At 34.9% G+C, this 15763-nt stretch overlaps 1 pseudogene; it reads left to right on the top strand.

Moving 5' to 3' along the window:
- Positions 1-15763, top strand: part of LOC122360890 — a 108932-nt pseudogene that overhangs the window by 38656 nt on the left and 54513 nt on the right.

The raw sequence follows: 15763 nt of genomic DNA on the forward strand, positions 1-15763 counted from the left end.
TGCATTATAGAAGTGATAATAGATGCTCATTTTGACTCGGCAGACACCACTGTAGTTCTCTTCCTTCATGTTTGGTGCTTACATAAATGGCTGCCTTCTAAGACAGCATCCTAACTGGAGTGGAGCTGCAAAGTGACTGATTTGAAACGCAGTACGTGAATAAAGGAGCTTCAGACGTTGCACAAATAGCACTGTGAGAAACTCATCTGACAGTGGATTGAAATAGACAGTAACTGCCCAGATTTTCATTTTTCTTCATACAGAACTGGTAAATCACCTCAGAGCTCATGATTGGTCTTTCTTGAAAAGTTTAGATGCTATAGGTAATTTCTCTATGGGGAAAGTAAGTGGGACTTTTACAACCTCTATAGAGACGCACTAATATTGAGTGAAAAATTTAATTTTTTAGAATGTTGTTCAAATCAAGGTTTCTTTAAAGGCAACATCATTTTTATATAGATACTAATAAACAACCAGTATGCCAGTAATACCAAGCAACTAATTAATACTGAGAATTGGTCCTCAACTGAAACTAATTATTATAGCATTCTTTATGTACTATTATAGCATGTACAGTTACAGCTTTTATTTTTATATTTTCTCTTTTCAGTTTAATTTTTAGCTTAATTTTAGTTTAGTGGTTTTGATACATAGGCTAAAAAAATAAATAAATAAATAAATATATATAAATATAGAAGAAATGTAATGATGATCAATACGGTTCTTATGCCAAGATGAATGCCAAAATACACTGTGAAGCTTATTTTAGATATTAGATGGATGGATGGATGGATGAACAGAGAGACAGACAGAAATTAGAATATATATATATATATATATATTTTAGCCTATGTATCAAAAACACTAAACTAAAATTAAGCTAAAAATAAAAATAAACTGAAAAGATATATATATATATATATATATATATATATATATATATATATATATATATATATATATAATTATATTATTATTATATATTTGTATAGTTTATTTATGTGAATGTTAGTTTGAGTTTTAATTTTAGTATTTTATTAAATTTTTTTATTTTAGTATTATTTATACATTTGTTTTTATATTTTGAATTGGCTTTATTAGAATTTTAGTTGATGTGTTTCTGCCATTTTATTGTTATTATTGTTCTTTTTTTAACGTTTTGCATATTTAAATAATTTATTTTTTCAGTTTTAATTCATTTTAGAACTCGATTGAGTTTTGTTAGTTAACAACAGCATTGCTGTTGTGGCATTCTCTTTGACTTTCAAAGCCGTAATGAAACATAGTGACCAGCAGAGTAAAAGCAGCCTGGCCGCCCACCATCTTCATCAAGTGATATTAATTAGACCTAGTGAGTGGGTGGAATGAGTGGTTGGTCATGATATAATGTTATTAGTGATGTTTGTGAAGCTACTCTCATTTTTTTTTCCCCCATTATTGTTTTTGATGCTTCAAATTGTATTTCAAAAGAAGATGTGCTATTACTTTTGTTAATAAGCAGCCTTACTAATTTAATCTGACAGGTGATGAAACTTAAAAAAAGGCCGGGATATCTGACTTGGGTCAGCCAAATGCATGTCAATACACTGCATCAGATACTTTTTGTCAAATACTTTTTATACTATGCTTTACAAAAACTCAATTTCCTGTGCTCTTGTATAACACGAAAAGCCCCGATGGGCCGCGTTTGCAGCAAGAACCTTCTGAGATGGATTATCATTTAGCTTCATTACATGGACCACTATTTATCATGCAGGAGGTGCTCAATGTGGGCAATGTGAGATGGAAACTCGGTTATGGTGACACAGCTAATGTAATACAGTGAAAATTAATGATAATAAAGCCTCATTTTCTAATGTGGCTGCGAGATCGAGCCCCTGAAGCACAATCGCAGTCCTTGTTGTCTTTACAGATCTCTATTTGTCATGCTTTGCTGTCTGCGCTCGCCGGATTCTTAGTTTTAAGCTGCTTTTGTTAAACCGCCGGTTTTTAAACATGTACAGTATGCTGCTTATGCCTGCATTTCATTTATTGTTACGCCAGTAAAGCTTCTGGAGGTGAAATGATTTTAACGACCCTTTGGTTGCCATGATAAAATAAAGAGGAAAAAAGATAACCAGTGATTATTCAGAAACCCACTAATAGACGTTAGACCTATTTTTACTGATATAAGTGCTATTTTCCTGGACGAAATATACAGTGGTACCTCGAATGAGAATTTTCAAGCCGTGTTTGCAAAGAATATTCTGTGATATTTTTCAGTTTTGTAGTCTGTTTTGCATGCCATCATTTTTTTATTATGTTTGGTAACAATTTGTTGCATTTGATCCCAAAATTAGAGCCCATGAGGTTCTCGTTGCTTCTTCTGTTCCCGTTCTCTATTTGGAGTTTAGAGTTCTCTATGCCAGTACTACAAAGCAGCAGGTACTGAGCGCTGATTAACTCGTTTTGACTGCCTAATTGCTTCTCAGCCAAATAGTTAATTAGGCCAACACTCAGATTATCACCTTAAGGAGCAGTCAGGTACAAAAGTGAACCTATTCAAATTTCAGTGTGTGTAAACCTGACACCGTGGCTCTGTTCCAGCGCTTAGCTTAGTCTGTTGCCTTCATACACAGTTGTTTTCTGAGGCGGCATCCAAATTGGGTTTGGTGTCTCCTAGGAGAATGATTTGGACCGTCACACATAGGAAGCTCACAAACTCACAAGCACTTCACAAAAGTGTTTGCATGCTGCAGTTTAATTAGCTTCAAAAGTATAGCACACATAAATATCGTGTCATTTTCATTTTCTGATGTTTCGTTTATTTCAATTTAAATCTAATTACCTAAGTTTGGGGTGTGTGAAATTTTGTTTCTGTCACGTAAAAAATAAAAATGGATAAATGAGGTAACTGCAAGGTTTTATCTAAGAATTGTGAGTTTATTTCCCACAGTTCTGAGAAAAAAAGCGGAAGTATTAGATATAAACTATATGAAGTCACAATTACCCTTTTTTCATGAAAAAAATAAACAAGCTTTTGTATGGGTCAGGAAAATGAGTTTTAAGTGAATTAATTTTTGTATTCTGCAAGGACACTTTAAATTGAAAGTGTCAGTAAAATCATTTATAATGCTTCAAAGAATAAAATAAATGAATGTTCTTGTTTAGAAAAAGTGTAATGATTTCCACAATATAGCTGTTTTCAATATAGATAATAATAAGAAATGTTAATTGTTACTTGTTACATGTGACACTGAAGATTGGAGTAATGATGCAGAAAATTTTATCACAGCAATAAATTAATAAAAGGTTGTAATATATATAAAATATATTTCAATAGAACACAGTTATGCTCAATTGCATAATTATCATCTATCTATCTATCTATCTATCTATCTATCTATCTATCTATCTATCTATCTATCTATCTATCTATCTATCTATCTATCTATCGTTTTTTGTTCTATCACTCTGTCTACCTATTATTTAATGGTTCTTTCTGTTGGTTTATCTATCAATCTTTCTATATATCGTTCTATTTTTAGTTTTTTGTTCTATCATTTTGTTTATTATTTTCTATCTATCTATCTATCTATCTATCTATCTATCTATCTATCTATCTATCTATCTATCTATCTAATTTCTGTCTGTCTCTCTGTTCATCCATCCATCCATCCATCCATCCATCTAATATCTAAAATAAGCTTCACAGTGTATTTTGGCATTCATCTTGGCATAAGAACCGTATCGATCATCATTACATTTCTTCTGGGACACTAAGTATTGTGTTTTTCCCAGGTCCGTGGGGCAGATGTATGGGCAGCGAGTGCGGTCCAGGAGGCAGTCAGAGCCGTGCGGTGTGGTGCGCTCATGTGGAAGGCTGGACCACCCTTCACACCAACTGCCTTCAGTCCACGCGGCCTGCCAACCAACAGAGCTGCTTCCGCGTCTGCGACTGGCACAAGGACCTGTACGACTGGCGGCTGGGCGCCTGGAACCAGTGCGTTCCCATATCTCTTCGCACCGGCCGCACCGGCGTCTGCCTGCAGGGCGAGGAGGGCATCCAGACGCGGGAGGTGAACTGTGTGCTCAAGGCGGACGGCTCGGCTGCGGACCACGCCATCTGCGAGTACCTCGAGCCCAAACCCCGGCAGGAACAGGCCTGTTTGATTCCTTGCCCTCAAGACTGTGTGGTGACCGAGTTCACCCCCTGGACCACGTGCTCCAAGACCTGCGGGCTGGGCCTGCAGAACCGCGTGCGCTCCGTCGTGGCTCCGCCGCTGTTCGGAGGGCTTCCTTGCCCCAATCTGACGGAGTTCCAGACGTGCGCGCCGAGGGCCTGCGAGGGCAGGGAGACGGTGTTCAGTCTGAAGGTGGGCGGATGGAGCGAGTGCAAGCTGCCTTCTTTGCCCTCACCTCCGACCTCCTCCACCGCCCCCTCGCGCACCACCCGCCAAACCCGCCGACGGAAAGCCAAAGAGAGGAAAGGGAACCGAGACCCGGAGATGCGCGAGCTCATCAAGAGCAAAAGAAACCGCAACAGGCTGAATCGACTAGAGGACGACCTCTGGAATATGGAAATAGGCTACCAGTCTCGGCAAGTGGTGTGTGTGCATCGAAACGGAAGCACAGTGTCACTCAGGTTAGTGGCCTTTCCCATTAGAACCGTATTCATTTGACATAAATAAAAATGAGGTTGTGAGAGAGGAAGATTGTACTGTTTTACCAAGTAACTCATTAACAAATTTTTTGCCCAATGGAAAGTGCTATGTTTTGTCATAAAGAATTAAACGGTGAATGCATAACAGCCTCATATTTGTTTACAGGTCAGTGACTAGATAAACTTTATTTTACCGTTACGCCTATTAGCTGCTTATTAGGGTGCATATTACTAGAATATTAGCCATTTAATAGTGCTATTTAAGAACGTATTAATGCATGAGCTTATTCTGCGTTCCTAATCCTACCCATTTATTATTTGTTAAATACTTTACTGTGCAATCTGTGCAAACAATCTGTAATTATAATTAAACATTCATACTAATTTATTTATTTACATTCCTTCTATAATGAGCATGTCAGAATCATATATATATATATATATATATATATATATATATATATATATATATATACATAGTATATATATATATATATATATATATATATATATATATATATATATATATATATATATATATATATATATATATATATATATATATATATATATATATATATATACACAGTATATATATATATATATATATATATATATATATTTCCCTTTTATTCGTTTTACGATGTAAAATGTCAAGTGGCGCAACTCCCCAAAATCTAGAGTTTATGAATAATTAAATATTACATTAATATTTATATATCCCATTCATAATATTAGTTTGTGCAATGACTTGGATACACCTCTTCTATGATCAGCATATTTAAAAAAAATTTGTTCCGGTTGTAAAATGTCATGTGGCGCAACCCCCCAAAATGTAAAGCTTATGAATAATTAAATATTACATTAATATTTATATATCCCATTCATAATATTAGTTTGTGCAATGACTTGGATACACCTCTTCTATGATCAGCATGTTTAAAACATTTTTATTCAGGTTGTAAAATGTCATGTGGTGCAACTCAAAAAAAAAAAAAAAAAGTTTTTCATGTTTATTTTTAATAGATTTTTAGAAAGTAAGCAAGTTAAAGTTATCTGATACGCATATGCCCATAATCAATGTATAAACCAGATATTATTAATGAAAATATTACCCATAAAAGTGTGTCATACTAAGGTTGAGTTTTAACTTAAATAATATGCTTTTATTATGCTTGAGGCTTTCTCGGTCTACAGTGTGTCCACTTGTATTAATGTTTGCGTCAGAAGAGACTCTCTTGCGCATTAGTTTGTTCTGAGCCGCGTCTCTTTTGTTGTAGCGCTAATGGTTGTCAGGCTAATAGCGGTTAAATGAAAGCTAGGGATCCCGGCGTATTTGTGCACTCCATCAGCCGCTGACAGTAAGAGGATGACGGCTGCGTGACTCGTCTGGGTCTCCGCTGTGCTGTCAAAGCACTCCTACGCTTGATGTCTATTTTCAACTGTAGAAATGACAACTGTATATTCCCCAGCAGCAGATTGTGTGACACGGCAGGAATCTGTGCCAGCACTTTCCACCGAGTATTAAATGTTCAAGAGTTTTGTAGTTGTTTAAAAAAGTTTTGGCGCAGCCTCACAGTCTGCATGCATCTCAGGCGTACAGTGTTTGGCTTTTGATATGCGTTCTAGCTCAGGAACATGGGAGCAGTTGAAAGGAAAACATTCAGAGCATTTTAGCCTGAGAAACCTGCAGGTAAAGTTAAGTTTATGGAAGCAGTTCAATAGCTAACATCAAGGTTAAAGCAATCCGGCAAAGTCACATATAATAAAGAAAGTCACAAATTTGGAATCATTTTTTAAAAAATTGTTATGCTTGTTAAGGCCGCATTTATTTTATTAAAAATGAAGTAAAACATACTAAATATTCTTTTAATTTAAAATAGATATTTTCTGTTTGAATATATATCTTAAAATAAACTTTATTATTTTACAAATATAATATATATCTTAAAAACATAACATATTTCTGTGATTCAAAGCAGATTTGCCTTTAGTGTCACACGATCCTTCAGAACTCATTGTAACACGCTGATCAAGAAACATGTTTTTTTGTTGTTTTGCTTGCTATTTTTGTGGAAACGATGATAATGTTTTTTACGTTTAAAAGAACACCATTTATTTTCATTTTTTGTAATATTTTACACATCACTTTTTTACAATTTAATGCATCCTTGCTAAATAAAATGATCAATTTCGTGCAAAATAGAAAAAAAAAATTGCATGTTAATGTATATAATATCACAAAAATCACCTGCATACCTTTAGAAATTTTTTTTTTTTAACTTGTCTCTCTTCTGAAATATTCATAGCTGTTTGGTTTTGTCAAGAAAGTGAAAAAAAAAGAAAAAGTTTTTACTGAAGCACTTTCACAAACAAATGGTTCACATTATTCTTGTTCTGTTTCATTACGTGGCTTTTGTCAGTGTAGTAAACCAAGCAGTTCTTAGTGTAACATTTAGCCAGACAGCTCATCTGTTGCTAGCTCTTTGTGTTTGTGGCTTAACACAAGCTCTTGAAAACCGAAGACTGTGAATCATATACCTTTGCAGTGATATGCATACAATAGCATTCTTTAATTGAGCATTTCCTGCTAATTTTATTTAGGATTTGATGGACTTCTTCATAATGCTCCTGTTGCTGCACCGAGGCTCTCCTGAATTCCCTCAATTGAGTTATTCTTACATTAAAGGAGAAACATCATTCTCATTTAAATGGAAATGATGGTGTCCTCATTCCATCAAGCAGCTGTAAACAACAGCTCACCAAAAATGTGCAGCTCGGTGCATAAAAACAATGCATGTTAGTAATATTTGGAAGTTTGAAATACAAAAAAAGCATATTTCAGCAAAACAACACTGGTTGAAAATGATTTGATGCACAGAAAAAGTCAAATCCGCCCTAAATTTAATTTCTTCATGAATATTTTGTTATATACATAACATTGCCGAAGTAATGGAGACTTTTTTCATGTTTAATTACCGGGATCTGTTTAATTGCACATAGTTGTGTAATTTATCGAACTGTCCAAAAAATATGATATTTATTCTATAATAAATACCATAAAGTTCATGTTAATATTAATATTTATTTAAAATTATATATTTAAAAGTATTACATTTATTAATAAAGATCATTGTAATGTATCATTAATATTATAATTAATATTATAATAATATTATCATAATTCATTCTAAAAATGTAAATAAAAATCTAATAACTACATTTTAAAAATCCATTAAAAATTCTCAGATCAGAAAATCACAGATGTTTTAAAATTGAAATGCGTTTTAGAATCTATTTAAATTTTTAATTTTAAATGATTTTATTTTCAAAAATGTTTGTAAAATATATTTTTGATTTTTTTAAACACACACATATATATATATATATATATATATATATATATATATATATATATATATATATATATATATATATAATGAATAAATATAAATATAAATATATTAATATATATATAATAAATATATTTTATCCATATCAACAATATTTCAATAAATATTGACATTTATTTTACTGTCAATGGGTCAATAACCTTTCAAAGGGTACTAATTTGTAGTTTTAAGTGACCATTTTGTACCTTTTTTTAATCTTTCATTCTTGGGTTGGTTAGTGAGTTAATTTAATTTTGCCCAGCCTTAGTTGCAATCTTGATAATAGCCCCATTTATTTTATAGCAACAGACCGACATGCTCTCTATTTCTGCCAAATACAGTTTACCTACGGCTACTATCATTTTATACCTCAGGAAGAGTTATTGTGCTGCAATATGGTCTCATTATGTTGCCAGATTTTTAAATGGTTCCGAGACATCTTAATCTGGGTTTAAAGTGGGTGGAAAACAGTGCCAGCTTTGAAGTTTATGTGTTTAAGAGTCCGTGCTGCCCTGAGGTGAGTTTGGCAGCCGCGGCACCTAAATGAGCGGTTGCTAAATGAAGCTACACTGGAAAGGAAGCAGCCTGTAATTAGCTGTAATAGCTCGTCAGCTGCATTGCCTACAGAGAAAATAAGAGTCTAAGAGAAACTGCTGCATTCACACTGCTCAGCATTAAGTTACCAGCCACTGAAACAATTACAAAAGCTGTTTAGCTGCAGTTAACAAAAGCATATGATTTTAAAGTATTCAAATTTTTTTTTATTTTACTGTACTTTACTTTACCTTACCTTACCCAGACATAATGTTGGGGAAAAACATATTTGTATATTATAATATTTCTGTCTTTTAATTTTTTTACATTCTGCATAACACCCATAATGTTGCTTTATACATATATATATTTTATATATATATATACATACACACACACACACATATATATATATATATATATATATATATATATATTTTTTTTTTTTTTCTTGTTTTAAATTTAGTTTTGGTTTCAATTTGGTCTTTTTTATGTCTGTAGTTTTTATAAAATTGTAGTTTTTAAGTTGCTTATATAGTTTCAGTTATTTTAACACTTTTTTATTTTCGGTAGCTGTAAAATGGTTGTTGTCATGTAGACTGACCAGCCCTTCTACCCGTCTGTCCTGAATCAGCCAGTGTCCTCACTGGAGTCTGCCGGAGACGTACCAGTCCTGCCTGATGCCCAAAGACTGTGTGGTCAGCGAATGGAGCGTGTGGGGCTCCTGCTCAAAGTCCTGCTCAGACCCCAGTGTTCCTCAGGGCTCTCGCTCCCGCAGGAGACAGCTGATACGGCTTCCTACCGGAGGAGGGTCCGAGTGTCCCGAGCTGGAGGAGAGCCAGGCCTGTGAACCTGAAGGGGACGGGGTGCCGCCGTGCGCTGCGTAAGTACCACAGAAATACATTATGCATTTGTTGATCTTGTATGTGTTCTTGAAAATTCCCTGTTTGCATCTTACGCTCATGCTATACTAGACTCAAACGTGAAGCTTAATCATCCAGTATTCACTACATATCTTCTACACTTATATGCATGCTATATGCCATACATACACTACTGTTCAAAAGATGTCTATTTTTGTAAAGAAAAATTTATATATTTTAAAGCAATTATTCAGCAATTGATACATTGAATATTCAGCATTGAATGGATTAATTTAATATGTTTAGCAATTGATGGATTCAATTAATTAAAGTGGCAGTAAAGTACAAATTTCAAATAAATGCAGTTTTTGTTTTACTTTGATTCATCTAATAATCCTGGAAAAATTAATCAGCATGGTTTCCACAGAAATATTAAACATTACTATTTTTAACATCGCTAAATATAATAAAGGTTTCTTGAGCGGCTTATCAGAATAGTCAAGAGTCAAGAAAGATCGCTGTGCCACCGTGATGATACAGAACATCTTCTGCTTTGAATTACAGGAATAAAATTACATTTGAAAAAATATTATAATGTAAAACAAATATTTTAAATTTTTGATCATATTTCTCAGTATTACTGTTGTGAAAAAAACCCTAATGTTTAAACATTATTAATGTTTGATATAAACTGACTGCAAATGAAGAGATTGTCTGGTTATATAAATATTAGTTATTTTATTTTTCATTTTTGCTGTAGTGCCAGTAAAAATTGCTGGCAGGGCAAGTATAAAACCCGAACCAGTGGCTTGACATAGGCTATATATATGTATACAGTATATATATATATATATATATATATATATATATATATATATATATATATATATATATATATATATATATATAATCTCTTTTGTTGTGCTCTATGATATCTGATGATATCTGTATGCATGATTTCATAGTCAGTTTGATTGAGTGCTTTTGAATTGCAGCTATAACACTTTCTTATTTAGAAATGCCAGCCAGTCTCTATCTCTGTTTTGATCAAAGGTTTTCATTTTTCATGGTTTGAGCGTGAAAATGCATCACATTATTGGAGTGATAATATTATGAGATGTGTGCCAACAAATTGATGTCATCTTGTCATCTCATTATGTGTCAACCTAGAGGAAACATTGTTGCTCAGAAGTTGCTCTTTCGTGTAACTCAAATGATATAATGTGGTTCCTAGTAAGCCTGTCATTTCAACTATCTCAGATATTTCTTCTTCAAAGAAATCAGAGCAGATGAGACATTTTCTGACATACAGTAAAAGTACAGTTCTGATGTAGCAAACTTGCTCTTTAGTGCACCTGGTACAGCATTGCATTATTGATGTGACATAAAACTGTTAATATTAGTCATGATAAAAGAACTCAAAGACATGTAGAAACAAAATTGTTGATTTAGAAAATTCATGTTGCTAATGTCGCGTATACACATTATTTTCAAAAATGATAATGCATTAAACTCACTCAACATTCAAATTTCCAAACTGACACATTACCTGCAAAAGCCAACAAAATATATATTGCCAGATTCTGGTTTATCTGTTTTGGATAAAACTGAAAAATGCTTTCTGGGGCCATTCAAAGTATGCAAAAAGCAACACGTCTTTCTGTAGACTAGAATTGTCATAGTTTAATAAAACTGAAACCATAATTTTATGTTAACGTTAACCGTTAATGTTAAATAAATGTAAACTAAGCAAATAAAAATCGCCAAAATAACATTTATTTATTTTCTAGTTTGTTTATCTTTTTTGTTAGTTTTTTATTTTATGTAAGACTAAAAGTAAAACATTATTTGAAACAATTCAGGTAAAAAAAAAAAAAAAAAAAACTGAAATGATAAACTGCTAAATAAATGCAAAAAAAAAAAAAAAAAAATTATTTATATTTATATTTATATATATATACATACACATACAGTTTTTCATTTCAGTTGTTGTTGTTTTTACCTAAATTATATATATAGCTATTTTTATAAACAATTATATAAATATTCAGCCAAGTGATTACAATTCTAAAAATACGAATTGAATATTTTTAGCAAAACTATAGCGTTTTAGTGATACAAAAACAATACTGCTGCAGAATTATCACAATTTATTTCCAACCTAGGTTTTAAAACGCAACCATATCGTCTGATAGCATTTGAATTCACATTGCAATCTCTCACCGTTATCTAGTCAAATCAGAGCTGAAATGGAGACATTGTTGAGATCTCCTCTGAATCTCTAGAAGAGACACATGCAGCAGGAGAAGTGTTTAATCGAGAAACACTCTAAGCTAATTCACGATCGATTTAATCTTCTGCTGTCAAGGAGAAGCAATTGAGATGTTAACAAGATCTCATTTGGGATTTTCCTATCCTGTAGGCATGTACATGAAACAAGCACGAAAAAAATGCACAGAAGTCAGTCTCAGCGTGACGAACTGTAGTGCGTTCGTGGAGAAACGCCGGCGTGGAGCGGGAGGCCCTGCTGGGAGCCGCTTGACCCCTGCTCTGCGTGAGCGGTGGTGCCAGTGAGAGTCAGCACATGAGCATATGGAGACGGGGTGAGATGGATCGGGCTGCTCTGTGCTCCCGAGCCAAGAGAGATGCACTGACAAATGGAAGTGATCTTAAGAGCTCGGTGACGCTGCTCTAATCTCGTTCTCTCACAGATGGTCCACTCTGGCACGCCGTCACAGGCCACACAATGCTCTCTGAGTCTCCCACGTACTGTGAACAGGCAGCTCGAGAAGATAATGGATTTTTGCAATTCTGTTTCGCACTATAGGGAAAGTGGGAAAGAGAAATCACAAATGACATCTCTTTAATATTGCAATTTTTTCCTAGACAGAAATAGGATTAAATGGGGGTTGGATAAAGATTCTCAAGTCTTTTTAGACTATAAAAGACCCCAGTAATCAAATATGTCTTAAGGTTTAAGAGACCTATCCATCCATCCATCCACCTACCCATTATATACATCCATTCACCAACCTACCTATCCACCTGTACTTATCTACCTTCCTATCTACTGACAGATTCACCCGTTTATACATCCATTCAACAACCTAACTACCCACTGACAAATCTACCTACCTACCTACCTCTCAATCCATTCATCAATCAATGCATCCATCCATCTATTGATCGATCCATCGATCCATCCATCGATGCATCCGTCGATTGATCGATCCGTCGATCGATCCATCCTGTTGATCCATCCATCCATCCACCCATCCACATACCTACCCACTTACATATCTATCTACTAATCCATCACCTATCCATCCACCTATATTTTATCCTCCCATTCCACTACTTATCTGCCTTCCCAGCCACCCATCCACTCATCCACCCATTCATCCATCCATCCATCAATTCATCCACCCATCCACCCATTCATCCATCCATCCATCCATCCATCCATCCATCGAGTTGTATGGCAGTCAAAATCCTTTTATTTTCCAATTAAATTCCTGCATTTTTAGGTAAACAGGCTACTGAATAGCTATTTGCATGGCAGTTTTAAGAAGTAGAATTGAAATGCATTTAAGGACATTAAGGTTTTTTTGGACTAGAAACATTTGTCTTGAGATTTGAGACAACTGTCATTACATTTTTCCAAGATCCTTTTTGCTGTTTGTCCGTTTACAGCGCATTCATTTAAACGTTTATTGGAATACTCTCGTTTATCATGTGTAAAGCGAATGTACATGACAGTGACACACAATCCAAATGGAATGGCGCTGTAAATGTTCGGAAAGATTTATTACAACAGGATGCTTGATCCAAAGCGCAGGTTCAGAACATAATTGCCAGTGTTTCATGTTAATTTCAGTTATGCCTGGCGGAGCACCGAATGGAGCGAGTGTCGTGTTGACGCGCTGCTCAGCCAGCAGGACCGGCGGCGTGGGAATCAGACGGGTTTGTGTGGCGGAGGTGTTCAGAGCAGAGAAGTGTACTGCGTTCAGGCCAACGCAGAACTCCTCAGCTACATCAATAACAACAAAGACAAACAAGGTACAGCTATCTGCTTGACAGTGTGCAGAGGTATTTTTACTCCCAGTGTATAGTAAACAGATAGTTCTACCAATCCTGGACATGCTTTTATTGTTGCTGTTGAGCAAGTCACCTGAACAAATACACAATAGGCTGGTAGCGCAACAAAAATGTGTTGCCTCAAACCCTTTATGACTATCCCGAGCTGTGATAAATACAGATTCACTCCTCCGAATCTTTATAAGTTTCGTATGATTCTTTAAGAGATTCTTCTGTTTCATCTTCATGCTTCGTGTGATGCCATATTTGAATCTTTATAAGTTTTGTATAATGCCATAAGCGAATCTTTTTAAGTTTAAGTTGTTTTCATAAGAAAAATGTATAAGTGAATAATTGATACATGATTCCATAAGACAATCCTTGAGTTTCAAATGATGCCATAAGTTTCATAAAATTAGATAAGTAAAAATGAAGGTGATTTAAGAGAATCTTTCTTTGTAAGTTCCATTTGGTTCCATAAGAGAATATTTATATTTCACGTGTAGCAAATCGTCATTAGTTCCAACTGATTCTGTAAACAAATCTTTATTTGTTCTTTAAAATGCCATGATCAATTTTTTCAGGAATGCATAAGAAACCTCAAGTTTAATATAATGCCATTGAAGAGTCACACAGTTCCTTATGATGCTGAAACTGAAAACACTTTATTTAGTAAAAACACTGAATAAATAATTTATTTATTGCAAAGTATCTGTTATAATAAAATGACATTTTGTGATTTATGTGTTGCTTAGCAAACAATTTTTTGTACCTCTCAGATGTAAATCCTAGAAAACATGGATCTGTCCATCATGCTTTTCTTCTTTCCTTGCTTTCTTTGTCCACCTCCCACCTACATGTGTGTGTAAATTTCTTACTTGACTGTATATACAGTGCCCTCCATAATTATTGGCACCCCTGGTTAAGATGTGTTAAAAGCCTTAAAATAAATTAAATTTTTATTGCAGAAGCATATTGTCACACTGAAAATTGTAGAAAAATATAACGTGAATATAAAATGAATTTTAAGGGAAATAAAAATCCTGACTAACAAATAATTATTTTTCATAAAATAACTTGTTCCACAATTATTGGCACCCCTAACAATTCCTATAAAATAAATGTAATTGAAGTATTTCTGTCATTTCTACAGTAGTTTACAAAGTTGATCTGAATATCTAGGAACATTTAATTAGCAATTTATCACTTCCTGCTTCCCTGGGGTATAAATATGACGTGACACAGAGGCCATTTCTCTTATCCACTCTTCAACATGGGAAAGACAAAGGAACACACCATTCAAGTAAGGCAGATGTGTGTCGACCTTCACAAGTTAGGTAATGGGTACAAGAAAATAGCCACCCGCCTGCAGCTGCCCATATCTACTGTGAGAGGAATCATTAAGAAGTTTAAAAAAACTGGAACAGTAGTAAACAAGCCTGGACGAGGACGCAAGTTTATTTTGCCTCCACGCACAGTGAGGAGGATGGTAAGAGAAAAAAAAATTCTCCAAAGCTCACTGTTAAAGAACTGCAACAAATGATAGCATCTTGGGGTCACAAAGTCTCCAAAACAACCATCAGACGCTATATACATGCCAACAAGCTCTTTGGGAGGCGTGCAAGGAAAAAACCTTTTCTCAGTCACAATCATAAACGCAAACGTTTGGAGTTTGCTAAGCGGTACTGGGGCTTCAACTGGGACCGTGTTCTTTGGTCAGATGAGACCAAGATAGAGCTTTTTGGCAACAGACACTCTAAGTGGGTATGGCGGAACACAAAAGATGAGTATGCAGAAAAGCACCTCATGCCCACTGTGAAATATGGGGGAGGATCGGTGATGCTGTGGGGCTGTTTCTCTTCCAGAGGCCCTGGGAACCTTGTTAGGGTGCATGGCATCATGAATGCTTTGAAATACCAGGACATTTTAAAGCAAAATCTGGTGGCCTCTGCCCGAAAGCTGAAGATGGGTCGTCACTGGGTCTTTCAGCAAGATAATGACCCAAAACATGTGGCCAAATCTACACAGAAATGGTTCACCACACACAGAATCAAGCTCCTCCCATGGCCATCTCAGTCCCCCGACCTCAACCCCATTGAAAACCTGTGGAGTGAGCTGAAGAGGAGAGTGCAGAGGAGAGGAGTCAGGTCACTGGATGATTTAGAGACATTGTGCAAAGAGGAATGGTCGAAGATCTCTCTTTCTGTGTTCTCTAATCTTGTGAAACATTATAGGAGAAGATTAGGTGCTGTTTT

The sequence above is a fragment of the Puntigrus tetrazona genome, chromosome 16 (assembly GCF_018831695.1).
Source record: "Puntigrus tetrazona isolate hp1 chromosome 16, ASM1883169v1, whole genome shotgun sequence".
NCBI lineage: Eukaryota > Metazoa > Chordata > Actinopteri > Cypriniformes > Cyprinidae > Puntigrus > Puntigrus tetrazona.